This window comes from Choloepus didactylus, chromosome 3, assembly GCF_015220235.1.
Source record: "Choloepus didactylus isolate mChoDid1 chromosome 3, mChoDid1.pri, whole genome shotgun sequence".
NCBI classification, from domain to species: Eukaryota; Metazoa; Chordata; class Mammalia; order Pilosa; family Megalonychidae; genus Choloepus; species Choloepus didactylus.
In genome coordinates, this window is record NC_051309.1 from 206,111,048 (window position 1) to 206,132,442 (window position 21,395).

At 38.0% G+C, this 21,395-nt stretch overlaps 1 protein-coding gene across 1 annotated transcript in view; it reads left to right on the plus strand.

Annotated features, from left to right (window-relative positions):
• Window positions 1–21,395, plus strand: part of MTUS1 (microtubule associated scaffold protein 1) — a 187,236-nt gene that overhangs the window by 51,400 nt on the left and 114,441 nt on the right.

Below are 21,395 nucleotides of genomic sequence, written 5' to 3' on the forward strand. Positions count from 1 at the left end.
GAATACCATCCCTTTTTCAAATTTCTACATGGTTGACATTCATTTGCTTTCCCACATGCAAAAACATTTTTATGTTTGTATATTTAGTAACAGTCATTGGCCACTCCAGTTTTTGCCATGTTATACAGTCCCAGTCTTTATCATCTATCTTTACCTCTGGTGTCATACATTCTCCTTGAATCCTTATTTTTTTTTTTTTTATTATCTTCATTTTATTGAGATATAGTCACATACCACGCAGTCATACAAAACAAATCGTACTTTCGATTGTTTACAGTACCATTACATAGTGGTACATTCATCACCCAAATCAATCCCTGACACCTTCATTAGCACACACACAAAAATAACAAGAATAATAATTAGAGTGAAAAAGAGCAATTGAAATAAAAAAGAACACTGGGTACCTTTGTCTGTTTGTTTCCTTCCCCTATTTTTCTACTCATCCATCCGAATCCTTATTTTTATAGCAGGTTTCGACTAAGAGATTTTCTTGAGTAGTGTTGTCCTTGTCATAATCAACTAAGGCCTCTCATCCCTCCTCCGCCTGCCAAAGCTTTAAATTTGCGTAATGTGAATTATCTAAGAAAGACTGACTGTACTATATTATTAATAGAAAGTCAGTTTTCTGATGCCATACTCATTTTATTTAAATTGTAATAACCCTAGGTTAAAAAAACAAAAACAAAACCATCCATGAAGTATAAACAGAATATCAGTTAATTGATTAATCTTTATTTATTAGAGTAAAAAATGCCCATTTTCCTTTAGATGCATCTTATTTTATTTTTGGTGTGTTTTATACCAGCTTTAGAGTACCAGCCATCCATCCACCACCACTCTCTTTTGTTTGCTAATAGTTTTGTAACAGGGTTTTTGGTTTATTTTTTTGGGGGGGGGCAGTGCTATGGAATGGGGTGGTAGTTGAGAGGCTTCTATCTGTGTTTAGACTTGGGAATGCTTGATTATTTCTATAAAATATTCGAATTAGTGATATGTAGGATATTAAAGCTGTTTTAAATACAAGTCTCCTTATGTGGTTTTGGAGGTGGGTGGGCAAAAAGGGTGATGTATTTCTGTTGAGATAATGTTTTTTATTTTGCTTTGTTTTTACCCGTGGCATAAACAGAGCTTCCCTGATAGTTTTCATTATTGAGTGGCATTCTCTTGTAAAAATAGTGAAATTTGTGTTTTAGAAAGAAGCGAGTTACTTTTCCTGACATAAGCTAAATTGTCTCTCTGTCTGACTGTTTAATAAATTATTCATTTTAACCCAGATCTCTTTTTGTTCTTTGAACCTCTCCTTTGTTTGTTATTGGGAATGGGTTAAAAATTTACAGCACCTAGTGCACTCAGAAATAATTTCCTAAACTCATGTATTGGTTTATTTAAAGAAAAAGAGAAAGAAAACATTATAAAACTCTTCTAGTTTGTACTGAAAGCTTAAATCCTTTTAGTATCTAACTAGACTGTGGTAAATTATTTATGGAGCTTTCCTGTACTATCTGCTGTGGCTTCCTTCTTTAAATATTAATATAAGTGAAATAATCTTTTAAAATAATGTTTAATTCAACAGACATTTATTGCATACTTGCTGCATGCTGGGTTCTCTGCTGTTTGATGCAGACAGCACAGGGGAGCCTTGTTAGTTTCCTCTGGTCTTTCATCTCTGTTCACTGCTACTGCCTCAGTTCAGATCCATCCCATAAATTTCCTGCCACAAGACTAGGATGTCTTCACACTTGGGGCAAACGAAAGTGTTAGTATCAGTCAGCTTTAAATAGCTTCCCTAATTGTATTTATTTTGTGTTATTACCAGCCCACAATTTGAGTGAATATAAATTTTATCCTATGATCCGAAAGCACAGCTGTCATTAATCACACTTAAAGAAGTGAGTTATTCAAGGGTTTTTATTCATTGAAAAGCAAAACCAGACCGAAAATAAACTTGATGAACCATCTTTATGAAAAGAAACTCACTTTTTTTGATGCATCAGAATGGTTCAGTGATCCATGAGCTTTCCTCAGGATCTAAAATGCCTCTTCAAATCCAACACCCCAGTTGTCATAACGTAGGGACACTTTTAAAAGGACCACCTTTCTCAAAGATCTCTCCTGAGTCTGTTGAGGTACCTTCAGAATGGATCTGTCATTTAAGGCATCCTGGTTTCTAGAAAACCTCTATTAAAATGTGTAAATAGATTACCATGGAGGTCTAAGTACGAACCTCTTCTCTTGTTTGTGAAGAACAGTGCTCTGTGCAGTAGGTATTTGGGTCTATGGTAAGTGTGGCAGAGATGGCTATTTGTCCCCAGTCTCCATTTTCCCCTCTTCTGTGGTTCATAAGACATTTTAGCTGGGTATAGGTAACCTGTATTCTTGGTTTCCATTTCCCAACCTACCTTGCAGGTGTGGCTGTGAGATTAAGTTATAGCCATTGATATAACTGGCAGTATTACATGACAGGTAGCTTCCGTGCTTGTTGCTTTTTTGTCCTTCCTCTATCCTGTTTAATAAACACAGATGCTGCTATTTTGGACCATAAAATTGAGGTCATGCACAGCAGAGGAGTGAGGGAGTGGAGCACGGGTCCTTGACATCTGGCTTCCTTCATCCTGGACAACCTCTACAGACCTCTACATGAGAGAGAAATAAGCTTGTGTTTTGTTTGAGCCACTTATTTGAGGTTTTCTGTCATGTATAGCTGAATGTTGGCTCTCTGATACTATAGTAAGCTTTATGACTTTGGACAGTGGGTATCTAGAAAGGGGAAGTAGAAACTGCCCAGAACATGGTATGTTTCCTGGAGTGTGCGGAGAGTTGACTGATTTCATTCTGAGGGGATTTAAATGTCAGATTCATGTTAAGTTCCCAAGATCATTTTTAAGGTCTCTTCCAAACCTGAGAATCAATAACTTTATAGTGTTGAGCTTCATTTTACTAAATCACTATATTTTATCCTTTCTAAGACACATTTTCATATTTTAATCTCTAGAATTAGGTTGTGTTTTACTTTTAGCTTTGACATATAACTAGAGCAGAATTTGGCAGTGACTGTGTTTGGCCTCCCTGTGCTTTGGCAAGTTATTTCTACCTTTATATTTTGAGGGTTGTGATTGAAGTGTCACTGAATTTCTGTTTCTTGTTCTTATTTTTTCTGTGTAAGTCAACAAAATTAAAGATTTATAAAATAAATTATAATGACTTCAAATTAAGGAAAGAGTATGCCTGCAGCCTGCTGTATTGAGCTGTAAGTCTTGATGTGTAGAAAGATGAACTTTGAGTTTCAGGAAATATAGGAAAATTTCCCTCTCTCCAGTGTTAATTTTTAGTTGTAGAATGAAACATTCCTGCTAGTGCTGTTGTATGTTTTTTAAAATTCAGTTTTATTGAGATATAGTCACATACCCTACAGTCATCCACAGTGTACAATCAGTTGTTCACAGTACATTCATATAGTTGTGCATTCATCACCACGATCAAGTTTTGAACATTTTCATTACTCCAAAAAAAAATAATAAAAATAAAAGTAAAAACACCTAAAACACCCCATCCAACCCTATCTTAATTTAATTTTTGCCCCCATTTTTCTACTCATCTGTCCATACACTGGATAAAGGGAGTGTGAGCCACAAGGTTTTCACAATCACACAGTCACACCGTGTAAGCTACAGGGTTGTACAGTTGACTTAAAGAGTCAAGGCTACTGGGTTGCAGTTCGAAAGTTTCAGGTATTTCCTTCTAGCTATTCCAATACACTAAAAACTAAAGAGGGATATCTGTATAGTGCATAAGAATGCCCTCCAGAGTGGTCTCTCGACTCCATTTGAGATCTGTCAGCCACTGAAACTTTATTTTGTTTCATTTGTTTTTTTGTCAAGAAGATTTTCTCAGTCACACAATGCTGGGTCCAGGCTCTTCCCTGGGAGTCATGTCCTGCATTGCCAGAGAGACTTACACTCCAAGGAGTCATGTCCCTTGTAGTGGGGAGGGCAATTAGTTTACCTGCTGAGTGGGCTTGGAGAGAGAGGAAGCCACATCTTAGCAACAAAGAGGTTCTCTGGGGGAGACTCTTAGGCACAATTGTAAGTAGGCTTTGCCTCTCCTTTGCAGTAACAGGCTTCATAAGGGCACGCCCCAAGATCGAGGACTTGGAATACTAAATTGGTAGTCCTCAATGCTTGTGAGAATATCAGTAATTCCCTAAGTGGGAAAGTTTAATGTTTTCACATTTTCCCCTGGTTCCTCAAGGGAGCCCTGCAAATACATTTTTTTTTTTTTTTTTTTTTTTTTAACTTTAAGAAGTGTTAAACATTTATTATTTTTTTTTCTTTTTACATCTTTCCCCAAAAATGTAAATGATCATAATCTAGAATCCTGAGTTTTTTATGTAGCCCTAGGATTATAGTTTAATCTGCCGTGTACCTTCCACACTCTCTCTTATAAATATTTTTTAACAGACTGCCAGTGATACACATTATTTGTGGTTGGAAAAAAAAAAACAAAACAGTGCATCAATCTCCAATTTTTCCAGGTTATCCATGCTTGCAAAAATTGGTTCTTTTCATACTGATAAGAGAAGTCATTTCTATGGTCTCGTGCATATACTGCTGTCTCTTATGAATCACATCATCATGAAACATTGGTCCCTACTGAAACTTGTCTCTGAAGATTACATTCTGGGAGAAAATGTCTGTAATTTTTACTCTAATTACTACAGTGTTCCGAAAGAAATCCTGGTTGAAGATGAAGTCAAATTGTCCTCCTCCTTCAGTTTGCCAGGAAACAATTACAGCATTTTATCTCTTTCCATTTTTATAAAAAAGTCTGTCAGGTCAAGAAAAGTTTTGAGCATCTTGCCATCACAACTTTTCTGTATGATTAACAATAGTAAGCATCTTTGTAGTCTTCAAAATCAACAGTTGGATGCAGACATAGTTAGAGAGGACTATTAGATTCAGCACAATGCCCAAGCCTCAGCCAAGAAAATATTTGTCAAACCAAAGTGAAAGTAAGACCCATAATTTCATGACACCTGATGAAATTATTGTCTTAGTTTTGGACAAGTCCTTTAGATGGATCCAAGGCAGCTGTATCTGTTTATGGTTAAGTTCCCAGCAGACAAGACGTTGGAAACTCCAGGAGAGAAGCTCTGCTGCCCCTTCTATTAGGGAGCCCCCCTTCTTTCTTTGATTAATCCTCATGAAGTCCTGGGACAGTTGTTCAAAATAGCTGATACAAGAAGGATTTGGGGCTGCTGGGACTAGAATAAATGTGAAACTATTAAACTTAAACACCATACACAGGTGAAGAAGACAGGGGAATACATACCACCTGGGCCTGACCCATAATGAAAGCACAATTTCATCACCCACCTCCATCTGTATCCAATTCACATGGAAAATCAAAATTGTGGGTGGTATAGACTGCACTAAAGCTCTAGAGGGTGCAAATACATTTTTATTCTCTGCCCAGATTACTTTGGGATGTATCAGGGTTTCACACTAACCTGTACAAACCTACCAGATCTCACTTCCTATTCAAAGTTCCATTCCCAAATATTTTTATCACCACTTTCTATGTCACTTTTGTATGCCTAGGGATGTGTGTTGCCTCTCACAAAACTACCATCATCCTCAAAGTTAAAGTTGGTATTTAAATCCCTCATAGCAGTTTATATTTGCTTCAAATAAAAAGATTATATTATGTTGAAACTTTGAGCCCTAGTAGGTAGTCTTTCTTTTGACTTTTGTTGTTGGATTTATACCCATTGAAATTCTAAACTGAGATATTAAAACATCTTCTTGTAAACACAATGAATCTGAAAGATTTATTGATCTGAAGGATCTGCAGATTTTCCTAGACTCCAGGGAAAATCAGGACATCCATTACCGGCTGAAAACAGTCAGAATTTACCCTTTAGCTGGGGATGGCTTCTTTTCCTAAATTACATGGGGAAGGGGTGGACACCTGTACAACCTCGAGTTTCTGTTAGTGGGGAAGAAGGTTGGGATGCGTAAGGGGTAAGCTTTTACTCGTGTCTGTTATGTGATTAGAAGTTCATAGGAATTTGGAGACATGGGCCCAGTGAAGTCTGGACCAGTGAGAAGAAACCTTATGGAGGAACAGGATTTATGCCCTTGGGGATGGGTGGGATGGATACATTTTCCCATTACTCGGTGTCGAACCAGGGGTAGTGATTACTTGTGGACTGGGTGTGCACATATCTGGTATTCTGCAGATATTTCATTACTCATTAGTTGTCAAGTTTCTGTTTTGTCCTGAAAATTGCACCAATACTGATAAGATTTGTTTTTGTTGGTAAGAGTGTGCTTTTGGCTTTATGTCTTCGAAGTTAAACCAAACTTGAGCAATTGACTAAGTGGACGCCCAGTGTCAACTATTTTTAAAATGGTTCTAGAATCCATTTTAGAGCTTTTTCTTTTTTATAAAGGTAAATGAATGCTAGTACAAAGATCTTTTACTTTATAGCCTGTGATAACTTTACTAGGTGATAATTCACATGATAGTTCATGGAGAGGATTTGTAAAAAATCAGCCAATTTTGGCGATATTTCTCATGTTTGTTATTAGGCAATTTAGGAGCCCTGTGGTACCTCATTTGGTGAGTGGGTGCGTTCATGAAGGCAAGTATTAATTGTCTATGCCCAGAAAATTGAGAATATGCTGTCCTTGCACTGTTACCTTTCAGAAATGGTCAAATTAAATGTTATGTAAACATATACACATATATCTATAAATGAAGGCAAAGTGTAGATGATAGGTAGTGCTGACACATTGGAGAATGAACTAGATCAGCAACGAGCAGGCGATGTTCTGCGGGCCGAATCGGTCACTGCATGTGTTTGTAAATTGTTTTATTGGCACATGGACACACGTTCATTTACATAGTGTCTATGGCTTCTTTTGCACCTACAGTAGCAGAGTTGGACATGTGCAGCAGAGCCCATGAGATTGAGCAGAGCACAAATATGTGCTGTTTGGCCCTTTACAGAAATAATTTGCAAAGCTGTTCACTAGATTAACATGAAAAGACTCCTCAGATGAAGCAACCCTGGGAGGGATTGAAAGAAGCAAAATGATCAGGGAGATTGTTCAATGTGTAGGGGATGAATTATTATAAACTATTGATGATATATACAATTTTTTTCTCCACACAAAATATACTTAATGAAGTACATGGAAGTTACCTTTTTCCTGGCATTTTTAAATGCGTATACACTTCATGTCTGAGCATTACAGACATGGGAAAGTGGACAGGTCAAATGGAATCAGCTACCCCGATGTATACCCTGAAGGATTAGTGGATTATGGGATTTTTTTTTTCATATTAAGCAAGTACACATTTATAAAATCTTTTGTTTTTGACAAAAACAAAAGATTAACAAAATGACATCATTCTTAACTATCGTCCCCTTCCTTCAAAGTGGTTACAGTAATAAAAAAGAATATAATCCCCCTGCCCCCTACAAAAACACCCTAAAAATGGTCAGGCTCAAATACAATACAAATTTATTTCTTGTACAGATGAGGTCCAGAATGGTTATTTCTGATTGGTAGTCAGCAGTCCCCTGGAAGAGACTTAGGGATCCAGGTTTCTGCCATCTTGTCGTTCTACCATCATTGACATGTTTTGACACTTAGCTTCTTAGATTCATCTATGTCAAGTCAAGTAAGGAGAAAGAACGTGAAGGAGCACATGTGAGTTTTATGGTCCAGGCCTAGAAGTGGTACATATAATGTCTGTTCATATTCTATTGGCTGAAACACGTGGTATTTACCTGCAGTAGAGGTTGGGAAAAGTCTGACCGTGTGGCAGAAGGAAGAGGGAATGGGTTTAGTGATGAGCTAGCCAGTGCCAGCAGCAGTTACTAGTTATAAAACCCATTCTACATTTTGAGAATGGGTTAGATATTGGTGACAGGCAGAAACCTTCACTTACTTCTCAACCTTCTCAACCATTTTTTTTTTCTTTTCTTTTCTGAAAGTATCTATAAATCACTGATAAATGATCTTGGCTGAGATGGTGTAATTTAGGCAGAGGAACTGTAGTGCCACTCATGGCAGATTTTAGTGTAGCTCTTAATTTGGTATTATGTGCCATAGACTGAATGTTGATATAATTAATTCTTACTAAAATAAATTCTTTCCTCTCTTACCTTAATGCTTTGTATGAAATATTTCCAGTTTTTCTATTCCTAGGCAAATAGATTGTACTTCCTGTCTTTCTTGAGGTTGAATGTCGTTCTGTGACCTACTTTGGCTGGTGAAATGTGAGCAGAAGTGATGTGTGTCACTTCCAGGCAGGAGCTTTAAGAGTGAAGATACACTTTGTCAAGGTCCTTTCTCAGTGTCTGGTGATTGTGGCACTTTTGTTGAGATGAAGCATTGACCATGTGAGCAGAACCCCCTGCCAATAGCCACTGGCAGTACCCTTAAAGTACTGAGGTTTCAGGTTTTTTATTCCAACAACACTGAGCCTATCCCAGGGAGCATATATTAAGTTTTTATATGCCGTAGGATTTAAGGTTCCAAACTGGCGTCAGATTTTTAATACAAAAACAAGGCATTTCCCATTGTTTCCAATATTATTAAGCATTTAAAATGTTAATTGCTATCTATATAGGCTTTTCTGACAGTAAGGATACTTTTGGATTTATACCAATATCTTCATCTCAAATAGTTTTTTTCCACTGATACTCATTCTTGACATGAGGACTGTTAACTTTTGCTGGTGTTACAAGTAGAGAGGGAAACATCTGGAGGAAATCTACTCTTTCTTGTTGCTGCCAGCACAACTGGAATGCAGGTATGGATGAGGGGAGCAAGATTAGTGACCCTGTCACCACTTGGACAACACAGAGCAAGGAATCACTTTCTCTGAGTCGTTGGGGAAAGTGTGATTACTGTCTCCACTCTGCCTACTACAGAGAGGGGAGAAAAGTTCTTTATCTAGAAGCTGTGGCTATGGCAAAGAGATGTGTTTCTGACATGTGGGGACCCGTGTGCAAGGGGGCTTCGTTATTTGTAATTCAGCAGTTGTGCTGGATTATGGTTAAAATGCCGTCTGTAGATTGCCTGGAAACGTAACAATTGTTTATGTGTGTGTTTTAATGTAAACTATGTTCTGAATTCCACATAATCAATGCATAGAAGAACTTGAAGAATGCACTAATTTTCTGCAATGGAAGTTTAAAATTTTGCCTGCTCCTCCTTATTGTTTTAAGCCTGTCATGCTTCCCAGAAGGAGGAAAACGTGCTCCTAAAACCAGATAGTTTAAGAAAAGCGGATTTTTCAGAAGTCTTGGATTTAAGGTAGCAATTAAAGAAAAATAAACTCAATTATGTACTTGTGTTCCCAATGAGGAAAGTTCTTTTCGATCTGGGTTCTGGAGCAGTAGAGACATACAAAAGAGACTGAGATATCTGGAGTCTGAACATTCAAATCATCCCTGCTAAAGATCATTTGGGATTATGTTTTAGTTTCCTAGCTACCATGCAATGACTTGATTTAAACAGTGGGAATTTATTGGCTCATGGCTTTGAAGCTAGGGGAAGTCCAAATCAAGCATCATCAAGGTGATGCTTTCTCTCTGAAGGCTGTGGTATACTGGGCTGGCTGCTGGTGATCCTTGGATCTTGCTTTTCTGTCACATGGCAATGCACATGGTGGCTTCCAGCTTCTTTCTCTTCTGGGTTCTGTTGACTTTCTGTTTCTGGCTGCTCCCTGGCTTCTCTCTCTCTCTCTCTCTCTCTGGCCTTCCCTATAAGGCTTCCAGTAATAGGATTACAACCCATCCTGATTCAGCTGGACCACACCTTAACTGAAGTAACCTCGTCAAAAGGTCCTACTTACAATGAGTTCACATCGATAGGAATGGACTAAGTTTAAGAACATGTTTTTCTGGGGCACATAGCTCCAAACTACCACAGATGATTTAGCTTAGCGTGAGAAACAACAGAATTAGGTCCTCCCCATCCCCGTGGAGGCTGCTGTGCTCTCCACCACAGACTCACCTCCCCCAGAAGACAATGGGAGGAGCTCAGCCATGTCTGCCTGGTTTATTCTTCCCAAATTTTCTATATGATATGTTGCTGGACTTCCTCTGGGCAGAATGAAAATAAAGGGTCAGATTGAAGTCGAGAAAGATGCATTAATTGAGCTCCTATATGAAAAGAAACAATCAGGAAAGGGAACCCGTTCTCCTCTAAGAGCCCTGCTTCCTGTTCTCTTGACTTACTGCACTTTCCATTGAGCCTTTGATTAGCCAGAGCCATGCTCACACCTTCAAGAGGTGGCTCCCCAGTGAGGCCACTGCTCCTTTGCTTTTCTTCTAGCACTTCTGATGGGCAGTTGAGATTTTGTCCTAGGAGATTCTGACAGGTGCATTAAACTGCGAGGCTACCCTGTGCACGGGGCTTGAATTTACTTTCCTCTTTCAACTCAGATTGTGTCCAGCCATATTACAGGTTGCACGTTACAGGTTGTGCAGAGAGATCAAATGACAAAGTTAAGATCCAGTGACATAGAGCTGCCCTAAATGTGAATATATCCCTCTGCCATAATCCAGTTCCCAGGGGTAAATTGATTTTAGGATTGGCTTCCCTTGCAAGTTAAAGTCCCAATGTGTTAAAATCCAAAGGAGTTAAAAGTCCCAAATCAAATTCTCTTGGCCCTTTTATACACTCATTGATTCAACAAGTTATTTATTGAGAACCTGCTTTGTGTACTCTTTCCAGTGTTGGGGTTACATCAGTGAGTACAACAGACACAAAAAATAAATTACAGCTTTTCTGTAATCTTTTTAGAGATTTTCAGTAAAAAAGACCAGAATTTAAATTCCAGTAACCATCCTAACCGGTATCTGACTCAGTTCCTGGCATGCTAATGCATTCTTGATGCCTAGATGGGGTTGTGATTCTTTCTGGAGCTCAGTCTGGGCCGCCTCCCTGGAAAGGGTGTAGTTCCTGCAGAGCCTCAGGTGTTATGTGGGTTCAGCACTGAGTCTCCAAAGGAGACACGGTGGGGATCACAGCACCCTCCACCCCATCACACTTTGTCAGTGTTTGCAGACTGGCTTATTTTCATAGTTATCCAGGGAAGAAGGGTATTTTAGAACATAGTTTCTAGAGCAGTTTTAGTGTTTCCAAAGACCATTGTGCAGTACCAATGTGGGCTCTGCTTACCGACATACCTTCCACTCTGTCTCATGAGCAGGCACTTCAGTGTGTGTGTCACAGTAGCTGCTGCTGTTGCCTCTTGTTCTGGGTTTCCTAGAGTCTTAGAAACCTGTCTTCTGGGGAAGACTTATCCTTAATATTATCCAGTCAAGGGCTAACTGGAAGTGCTCTGTTGTGTTGGGGTGTGTGTGTGTGTGTGTGTGTGTGTGTGTGTGCGCAATGGGAGGCAACATGACTTAAGCCTTTGGGAAAACCGCATGGATTCCAGCTCCCCCATCCACTGCTGCCTCCGTGTCTTCAAATACATAATGGAATTTGAGATAACTTAGCATTGCCTACAGACCTGTTATTAACAATTTAAAGCCCTCTCATTTTCTGTAGGCCCACAGAAATCAACTACTTTGCCATTTTAAAACAATAAATATATATATTTTTTGTCCGTCAGTGTCTAAAAGGGCCTGTAAAGACTCATTCCCTTATAAATGCATTTTTGCATTAATTGTGTACTTCTGTTGTTTTAATGGTGTCTGGTGAGGCCTCTGCTATCTGCATTCATATGCCAAGGTTATTTCAAGGTCTAGCTGAATGACCTGTATGAGGAGGCTGTACACTAAAAGCCTGTGCTTGTGCTAAGGCTCCAGGGGCTCTGTTTTAGCCCCAGGCCTTGTTTTTCTGAAGTTGTAGACATGTGCAGTCCTCTTTCTGGGGAAATAGCCGCTCACCTGTGGACAAAGCTGTCATGAGCTGGAGTATTCCACTAAGGTCAAAAGAATGCGTGATCTTAGGCTTAAAGCCTCTTGCCTAGGATGTGTCATTTAAAAGCTAACATTCCAACTTGAAACAGTGAGCTGGATTCCAAGATATAGGTTGGATCAACATGAAAAAAAAAAAAAAAGACCTAGCCCATATCTCAAACCAAAAAGCCATCTACTTTGGTCATGCCAGAAGCCCCAATTCCCCTCCATGCAATTTGCCCTGCAAATTTTACTTCCTGTTTATTTCTCAAGGCTTGTTGCCCTGTGTAATATATTCATGGTCTTAGAGTTTCCCAATAAATAATACCCCTTTTTCTTCAGATTGGCTGACCTGGTTGGTGAATTATAGACATTATCCTGTAATGGTTTATGAATAACCGCTGCCCAAAGCCTACTTGCTTCCCTGGGTTGCTGCAGCCACTGATCCTCTTCTGGATGGTTCCTTGGACCCCCCCATGATCTGTCAGCTAAAGGGTTGATGTCTGGCCTGGGACCCTGCTCTAGTGCTATGGGCCAGAACACCTGCAGATTTGCGGTTTTCTTTTTTTTTTTTTTTAGGTTTTTGTATTTTTTTTTTATTGTGAACTTTAACATATATATGTAACAGTGATAACTTTCAAAGAACGATTTTATAAGTAGTTAGAGAGCAAATTTCAAAGCATGTCACGGGTTACAGTTCCACAACTTCAGCCATTTCCATTACTGTAAATATAAGAGGTACAGAAAGTTGTCAACTCTTGATGTACAGCTCATCAAGCAGTCATATAGGTAATTTCAAAAATTGTTATGGGTTACAGTTCCACTGTTTTTATATTTAAAAACCCAAATCAATTTTTTTATTATGTTAGCATATACTTGCCATGTTAGCCATTTTTATGTGTACATTTCAGTGGCATTAATTACATTCACAATGTGGTGCTACCATCACCTCCATCCATTACCAAATTTTTCTCTTTACCCCAAATGGAAACTCTGTACCCATTAAACAATAACTCCCCATTCCCCCTTTCTCCCCAGCCCCTGGTAACCGCTAATGTATTTGCCGTCTCTACAAATTTGTTTTTTTCTGGATATTTTATATTAGTGGAACCATACAATATTTGTCCTTACGTGCCTTGCTTATTTCACCCAGCATTCGTTTTTTTTAATAATTCAGTTTTATTGAGATATATTCACATACTGTGCAGTCATGCAAAGCGTACTACATTACCACCATATAGCTGTGTGTTATGTATTGGTTTTTAACTACTTTGCATATTACACCTACCTTCCTCCGTATAAGCCATTTGAAAACTAAGAAAAAGGGTAAGGTGGATGGGGGGGCAACATATCACCTTATTACAGATGGAAGCTAGCTCGAGAGATACCCCTACCTACCTTGTCACTGCGGTGCAGGAACAGGACAGGCTTCATTCCCCACCAGCCCCACCCCCACCCCTTTCTACTCTAGGAACGGAACCTGCTCCTGGAGGGGCAGAGTGGAGCTTGTTCTGTCGGCAGCAGGGTGGGCCTAGGGGGAGGCGAGTGAGGCATTTGACCTGGGTGCAAAATTAAAAGGGTGTTCCCCAACAAAAACAAAACCTCAGTGATCAAGAAAAATAATATATAATGCATTATTTTATAAAAACACAATGCAAAAAATCCATCATGAGCAAAATATCAAAATTTTGAACGAAGCAGAATCAGTGTTACTGATTTTCCCCTTTGCCTCAGGTTGTGGTGTGGTGGGACAGGGCGCTGTTAACTGATACTGTCTTCAGTTCAGCACCTGAGGTGAAAGCCTGACTCACTTCACCCTTGTCCTGGGGGCAGCTCATTACCAAGAGGAAAAAGGGAGAAGCTGCCCCAGTCTGAGCTTGCCCAGCTAATTCTTCCTAAATTTACAAAATCCCCTTAAGGCACTTTACTTCTCCTGGGTGGAGGGAGTAAAGGGACAGAAAGGGAAGGAGTGTTACACTAACCAAGTGTGCCAGTTTAGATATATTATGTCCCACAAGAAAAAGCCATGATCTTTTAATCCAGTCTCATGGGATATTGGGATTAGGTTGTTTCCATGGAGATGTGACCCACCCAGGTGTGAGTGACAACTTTAATTAGGGTGTGGCCTCTCGATTGAATGTTTCCATGGAGGTGTGGCCCCACCCATTCAGGGTGGGTCTTGATTAGTTTACCTGAGCACTATAAGAAAGAGCTCAGACAGAAGGAGCTCGAATAGGAGCTGCAGGTGAGATAGATGTTTTGAAGACGGCCATTGAAAGCTGATGCTGACATTTTGGAGAACACCATTTTGAAACTCAACCTGGGAGCAAGCAGACGCCAGCCACGTGCCTTCCATGGTAACAGAGGTTTTCCGTATGCCAATGGCCTTTCTCCAGTGAAGGTGCCCTATTGTCGATGCCTTACCTTGGATACTTTATGGCCATCAACTGTAACTTTGTAACCAAATAACCCCCCTTTATAAAAGCCAGTCTGTTTCTGGTGTTTTGCATGACTGCAGCATTAGCAAACTGGAGCACCAAGCTTCCTCCACATGGAAGGAATAAACAGAAGTGGCATAACAGCAACTCTGTGAGTTTAGAAATTTCTAATTATTTTCTATAGCTGTCTAGGGGAGAAGTTCAGAAGCATAAATTAAGGATTCAAAGGCAAGGAAAGTCTATTCCTAGTTATAGTAACAAATTTTACCATTGGATATAAACTGTAAAAAGGCTCTGACAGTCCACTAATTTTGTTGATCTGATTGGCCAGACCGGTGTTCTTTTTCTAACGTTCTCTGCTACCACCTTGTTACCCCAACGGTGGTCACCCTTGGAGAGAAATGCAGAATCTCAGGCTCCACACCAGACCAATTGGATCCATCTGTTTGTTTGTTTGTTTGTTTAATGAGAAGGGCCTGGTTGATTCTTATGCATACTAAAATATAAAAAGGACAAAGTTTTAGAAGAATGGAGGAATAGTGATTGCTAATTTGTACCTATTTTATAAGTTATTTAAAGTAAACCTCAGTTGTGTCACTTCTATCCCCTTCCATTTTGAAATCTGTTAAACCAAGGCTAGATCTCCTCCAGCTTTTAAAAGGCTGACTGTAAATCATTATGGTTTTAGGAAATTGATACCAGGTATGCCTTTGTTTTGTTCTTTGGGGTAAAGTGGGCTTTAGTAAACTCACTGCTTTAGTATGTTACTGAGTTTGTTGAAAGGTAGGCTGCAGGAGCTAATTTAAGAACTGAAGCCAGAATTGTGAAAAATAGTAATATGCCTAGGGTTTGGGATAAAATTATTAGCTACCTTGAATGATATCAGTAGGTAGAGATTGATGAATATATTTTTTAATAACACATGTTTATGATTCTTCAGCTGCTTTATTGCTTTATTTTTTACTTTAGAATAAAAAAATTTATAACTTAGATTTTATACAAATGTCCTTTTGTTTGTTTTAAATAAAGCAAGGTGAAGATGAGGTTCTATTTTGGGTATTATGAGCCTAGAGAGCTGAACTACTACTTCTGTTGTGATTTATGAATTCTTACAAGACTTAAGAACACTGACAAGATTTTATGATTTGGAAGCCATAGAACTGTATTTTTATTCACATCTGAAAAGATATATCCTCTACTAACACAAAGGAGAACAATTAAAATTCTGTACAGTTATAAAGTAATGAAACTTGTTTTTCTCTGTGACTTATGGCAACAGATTCTTTAATTACATAATTATCATTTGGTGTAGCAAGTTTAGGTGTATTAACTTCACATTCTGGGGAGGTCCTGAGGGTAATAGGCAGATGTTGTAAGATGTGGTTCCTGCTTCTTTTGAGTTTATAATTCAATTGGGAAATAAAACACACAACTATTCTGTGGCCTAGTAGTAATCTCCTACTAACAATTAATTTGACCAGATTCTGCAGTTTATTTCTCATTTTATAAAATGAGGAAGTTGGAACTTGGTCTCCAAGATTTATCCCAACTTTAAAGTGATAATGCTGTTGAATACAATTATATGATGGTGATTTTAGTTAATCCGATTTTAGTTTTCTGTAAGAAATGAGGGAGTTTTTATCTTTGGCAAATAAACAAGCTTTCTTTTTAAGCCAAGATTTAGAAAGTAACCTTATTTTTGCTTGTAGGTGTCAAAGTAAGTTTACTAGTAGTTCTTATCATTGTTTCTTCTGTTTACGTTTTTTAAACTTATAGATCATTATAGAAATGCGTATTTTCACAATCTCTTTAAGCAAGAGGAGTTCTGTCATATTCCCAAATCCTAATGACTGAGGAATTTGTTCTCTCTAGTCTGAAATGTTCTCTGAATGATCTTATTTTGCCAAATGGCTCTCTTAAAAAGGTTCATCCTACTTTATTCTGGTAGATAGTGCTGCTGAAAGAGAACTTGAGAAATTATCCCTTTGGGTAAGGATGATTTATTCCAAGTTTTTCCTTTTTTTGCTTTGTGTTTAGAAAAAATAAAAGCTGTATAAATTATATTGCTGCTATAGGAATATGAGGACATTGTTTAATGGGTTAGGTGAAATTAAGTGAGAGTATGTGTCTAGCAGGTGGTGGAAACTTTGGTACCATTCTTTTTCTTTCTTTTTTCTTTAAATTCAGTTTTATTGAGATATATTCACATATCCTACAGTCGTCCACAGTGTACAATCAGTTGTTCATAGTACCATTATATGGGTGTGTATTCATCACCACAGTCAATTTTCAAACATTTTCATTACTCCAAAAAAAGAAAAAGAAAAGTAAAAAAGAACACCCAACATATCCCATCCCCCCATCGCCCCCTATTATTCATTTAATTTTTGTTCCTATTTTTCTACTCATTTGCCCATACACTGGATAAAGGGAGTGTGAGCCACAAGATTTTCACAGTCATAGTCACACCATGTAAGCTAAATAGTTATACAGTTGTCTTCAAGAATCAAGGCTACTGGATTGCAGTTCAGCAGTTTCAGGTATTTCCTTCTAGCTTTTCCAATACACTAAAAACTAAAAAGAGATATCTATATAACGCATAAAAATAGCCTCCAGAATGACTTTCAACTCTGTTTGAGATCTCTCAGCCACTGAAACCTTATTTTGTTTCATTTCTCTTCCCCTTTTGGTCAAGAAGGCATTCTCAATCCCACAATGCTGTGTCCAGGCTCATCCCTGGGAATCATGTCCCATGTTACCAAGGAGATTTACACCCCTGGGAGTCATGTCCCAGGAAAGGGTAGTGAATTTACCTGCCGAGTGGGCTTAGAGAAGCCACCTGTGAGCAACAGAAGAGATTCTCTGGGGGTGACTCTTAGGCATAATTATGCATAGGCTTAGCCTTTCCTTTGCAGTAACAAGCTTCATAAGGGCAAGCCCCAAGATTGAGAGCTTGGCCTTCTAAATTGGTAGTCCCTGATGCTTGGGAGAATATCAGTAATTCCCCAGGTGGGGAAGCTTAATATTTCCACATTTTCCTCCAGTCCCTCAGGGGGCTTTGCAAATACATTTTTATTCTCTGCTGCCCAAATTACTTTGGGATGTATCCGGGCGTCACACTAGTTTGGTACCATTCTGAAGCAAAGTAGGGCAGGAGCGAAACTGGCAGGTTGACTAAATGGCCAACTTTTAACTTTTTTGACAGAACCCCCTGGGGGAAGGCTAGTCAATTTTTCCAGTCTCACTACTCTATCTTCATGGTGATGGTGTTTTATTTCGTGAATGGTGAATTGATCTTCTAACCAGGCCTGGAACTGATAAGCATAACTTTAGGACCTCCTTGGTATCCAGATCTCTATACCCACTAATTCTTTATTCTGGTCTATATGGTAGAAAAACTTCAATAAGTGATTTCATGTAAAAATTCTTTTTTAAATAATTTCTTCTGAATGCATTTTTTTTATGTTATTTTGATAGCTTTGTTCCCATGTTTGGAATTTGTTTTTGTGAATTAAAAAAAAAAATCATAAAACCAAGTCATATGAAAGTTGACAGACTGATGAGTTCTTTCTTTTCCTATTACTTTTTGTTAATCGGTGGTTTCTAGGTCTAAAACTTTTAATCTTAACTTTAGTGCAATTTCATAACCATTAGAAATGTTTTTATCTTACAAAAGGGAAAAATTATAGTGTTAAATGAAATGCGTAAACAAAACTTAGATTTCTATCTATTGTATACATACACCAACATAAACATTGTAAAGAAACCTGCTTTTTAAAAATTATTTTCATTTATAAATTTGGCAAACCATATCAAGAGCTTTAAACATTCATATCCTTTCACTGAGTAATCCTTTTATTTTCAGGAAGTTTTCCCCAAGGAAATAATCAGAGATAGTCCAAGAATGTAAAGTTGTTTATTTTAGTATTATTTCTAAAAGAGGAAACCTGGAAACAACTTAAACATTGAATAATATGAAATTGGTGATAAAATAATTTATTGTATTAGGTATCTTTTTTTTTGAAATGCTTTGCCATATGAACCATTTACTTTATTCAGTTTTCATCTTTTAATGTACTGTGAAAGAGGGAGCTCAGGTGTAGGAAAAAAACACATTATTGAATCTGTTTATAAAGACATAATTTCTGTAATTTATATTGGATGTTTATGTTTAGCATTTACAGTACTATTTGCTCACATTTGCTTATAGCAGGGTCTCTTAAATGAGTGTTGGCCTTCAAAGAAACAGAAAAGGTGTAGCATATTTAGTGCTTTTGAAAATTGTACCCCACACACATAAATCTAAAAAAATGAATGAATGTACTTCTTGATTTAAACATTTAACTTGAACATATGTCACCCTTAAAGGATTAAAAATATTAATTTGTGTTTCATAAAAGCTTTTATGAATGTGCTGCCCAATAAACAATGTTTAATGATTCCTTTTTAAACTAAGGATCTGTGGGGTGAAAAAAGTTGATTAATTTACATTTTCCATCAGTATAAAAATGACACAGCCCTTATTTTAGGATTCATAATAATTTGTGTGTGTGTTTATGCATGCACTGTTGAGATAAACATTGCATCTATTCTTTCCTTCAGTAAAGTCTGGTTTCAGGATGCACAGCGAGAAACACACAGAGCACTGGTAGTGAAGATACTGATCTGTTCACTTCATCCATAGTTCCTGTTCTCTTTGTTGTATTCAGGTCACTGAAGTTTGAATATGGAGGAAAGATTGCGAAGTAGCAAAATGAGATCTACTCTTAATTCAGAAATTTATTGGTCACAGAGTGCCATTTTTTTTTTCTCCTGGATATTTTATTTCTTCACAACTGAACCGTGATGTCTGATTGATATTAAAAACTAAGATTAGAAGATCCGTTCAGATGTACATGCATCTGTATGACTTATATGCAGCCTGGTTTGAACATTTGGACCTTTCTTAAGCACTTCAGTTTGACCCAGAAAGAGAAAACCTAAGTTATTTTTAAATACCCTTGTATTTGAAAGCTTTCGTGAGTTTTTTTTTTTTTTTTTTTTTTTAATCATCATTTTATTGAGATATATTCACATACCACGCAGTCATACAAAACAAATTGTACTTTCGATTGTTTACAGTACCATTACATAGTTGTACATTCATCACCTAAATCAATCCCTGACACCTTCATTAGCACACACACAAAAATAACAAGAATAATAATTAGAGTGAAAAAGAGCAATTGAAGTAAAAAAGAACACTGGGTACCTTTGTCTGTTTGTTTCCTTCCCCTACTTTTCTACACATCCATCCATAAACTAGACAAAGTGGTGTTTGGTCCTTATGGCTTTCCCAATCCCATTGTCACCCCTCATAAGCTACATTTTTATACAACTGTCTTCAAGATTCATGGGTTCTGGGTTGTAGTTTGATAGTTTCAGGTATCCACCACCAGCTACCCCAATTCTTTAGAACCTAAAAAGGGTTGTCTAAAGTGTGCATAAGAGTGCCCACCAGAGTGACCTCTCGGCTCCTTTTGGAATCTCTCTGCCACTGAAGCTTATTTCATTTCCTTTCACATCCCCCTTTTGGTCAAGAAGATGTTCTCCGTCCCACGGTGCCAGGTCTACATTCCTCCCTGGGAGTCATATTCCACGTTGCCAGGGAGATTCACTTCCCTGGGTGTCTGATCCCACGTAGGGGGGAGGGCTCGTGAGTTTTTAAAGGTTTTTTTTAATGCATTTTTTATTGTGAACTTTAACGTATATACATAATAGTGATAACTTTCAAAGAAAGTACGATTTAACAAGTAGTTAGCAGATTTCAAAGAATGTCATGGGTTACAGTTCCACAACTTCGGCTCTTTCCATCATTGTAAAATATAACACACATACAGAAAGCTTTTAACTTTTGACGTACAGCTCAACAAGCAGTTATGTAGGTAATTTCAAAAATTGTTATGGGTTCCAGTTCCACAATTTCAGTTCTTTCCTTATTATGCAATATAGGGTATATACAGAAAGGTGAAAACTTTCAAAGCACAATTCAATGAATAGCTATAGAGCAAATTTCAGAGGATGTTATAGGGTACAGTTCTACCACGTCATTTACCTCCTTCGAGCTATTCTAACACCCCAGGATCTAATATATATATGTATATATATGTTTGTTTTTTCCCCAGTATTCATAGACTTTTGTTAAATCTTGTTTGTTGCTGCCCCTTCCTTGCACTTTATCCCTTTCTCCATATTCAGGGGTGTCTAGGCAGTGAGCACCCTAACTTTTTCGTATTGAAAGGGGGTCGACAGCATGGGGAAGGGGCTGCATCTGGGTTTTAGGACTTGTATGGCATAAGAACACACTGGTAGATTTAAGTTTCTGAGAAATAAACTTAGTGAATGCATCTTTTATAGAATCTCAGGTAGGGACCTAGGTATTTGGGGACTACTTTTGGTAAGGGCATGGCATACTGTGGCCATTTGGGATGTCTAGCTGGAGCTCACATGAAAGAAATCTCCGGGATAGCCTCTCAACTCTATTTGGGATCTCTCAGCCACTATGAACTCAGCTTGTTGCCTTTCTTTTTCCCCCCTTTTGGTCAAGTAGGCATTTTCAGTTCCTTGCTGCCAGGGCCAGGCTCATTCCTAGGAGTCATGTCGTATTTCACTAAGGGGTTTTTTTTTTTTTTTTTTTTTTTTTAAGTGTAAAATTTAGTGGTTTTACAGCATCCTGTATCATCACTGTAATCTGATTTTAGAACATTTTCAGTTCCCCCAAAGTAATCCTGTACCAGTTAGCATTCACTTCCCATTTCCTTACCCAAACCCTTTCCCAGCCCTAGGCAACTACTAATCAACTTTCTGTCTCTATAGAGTTGCCTTTTCTGGATACTTCATGTCAATGACATATAATTTGTAATCTTTTATGACTGGCTTCTTTCACTTAGTATGTTTTCAAGGTTCATCCATGTTGTCGTATGCATCTATACTCCGTTCCTTATTATTGCTGAAGAATATTCCATTTTATGGACATACTGCAT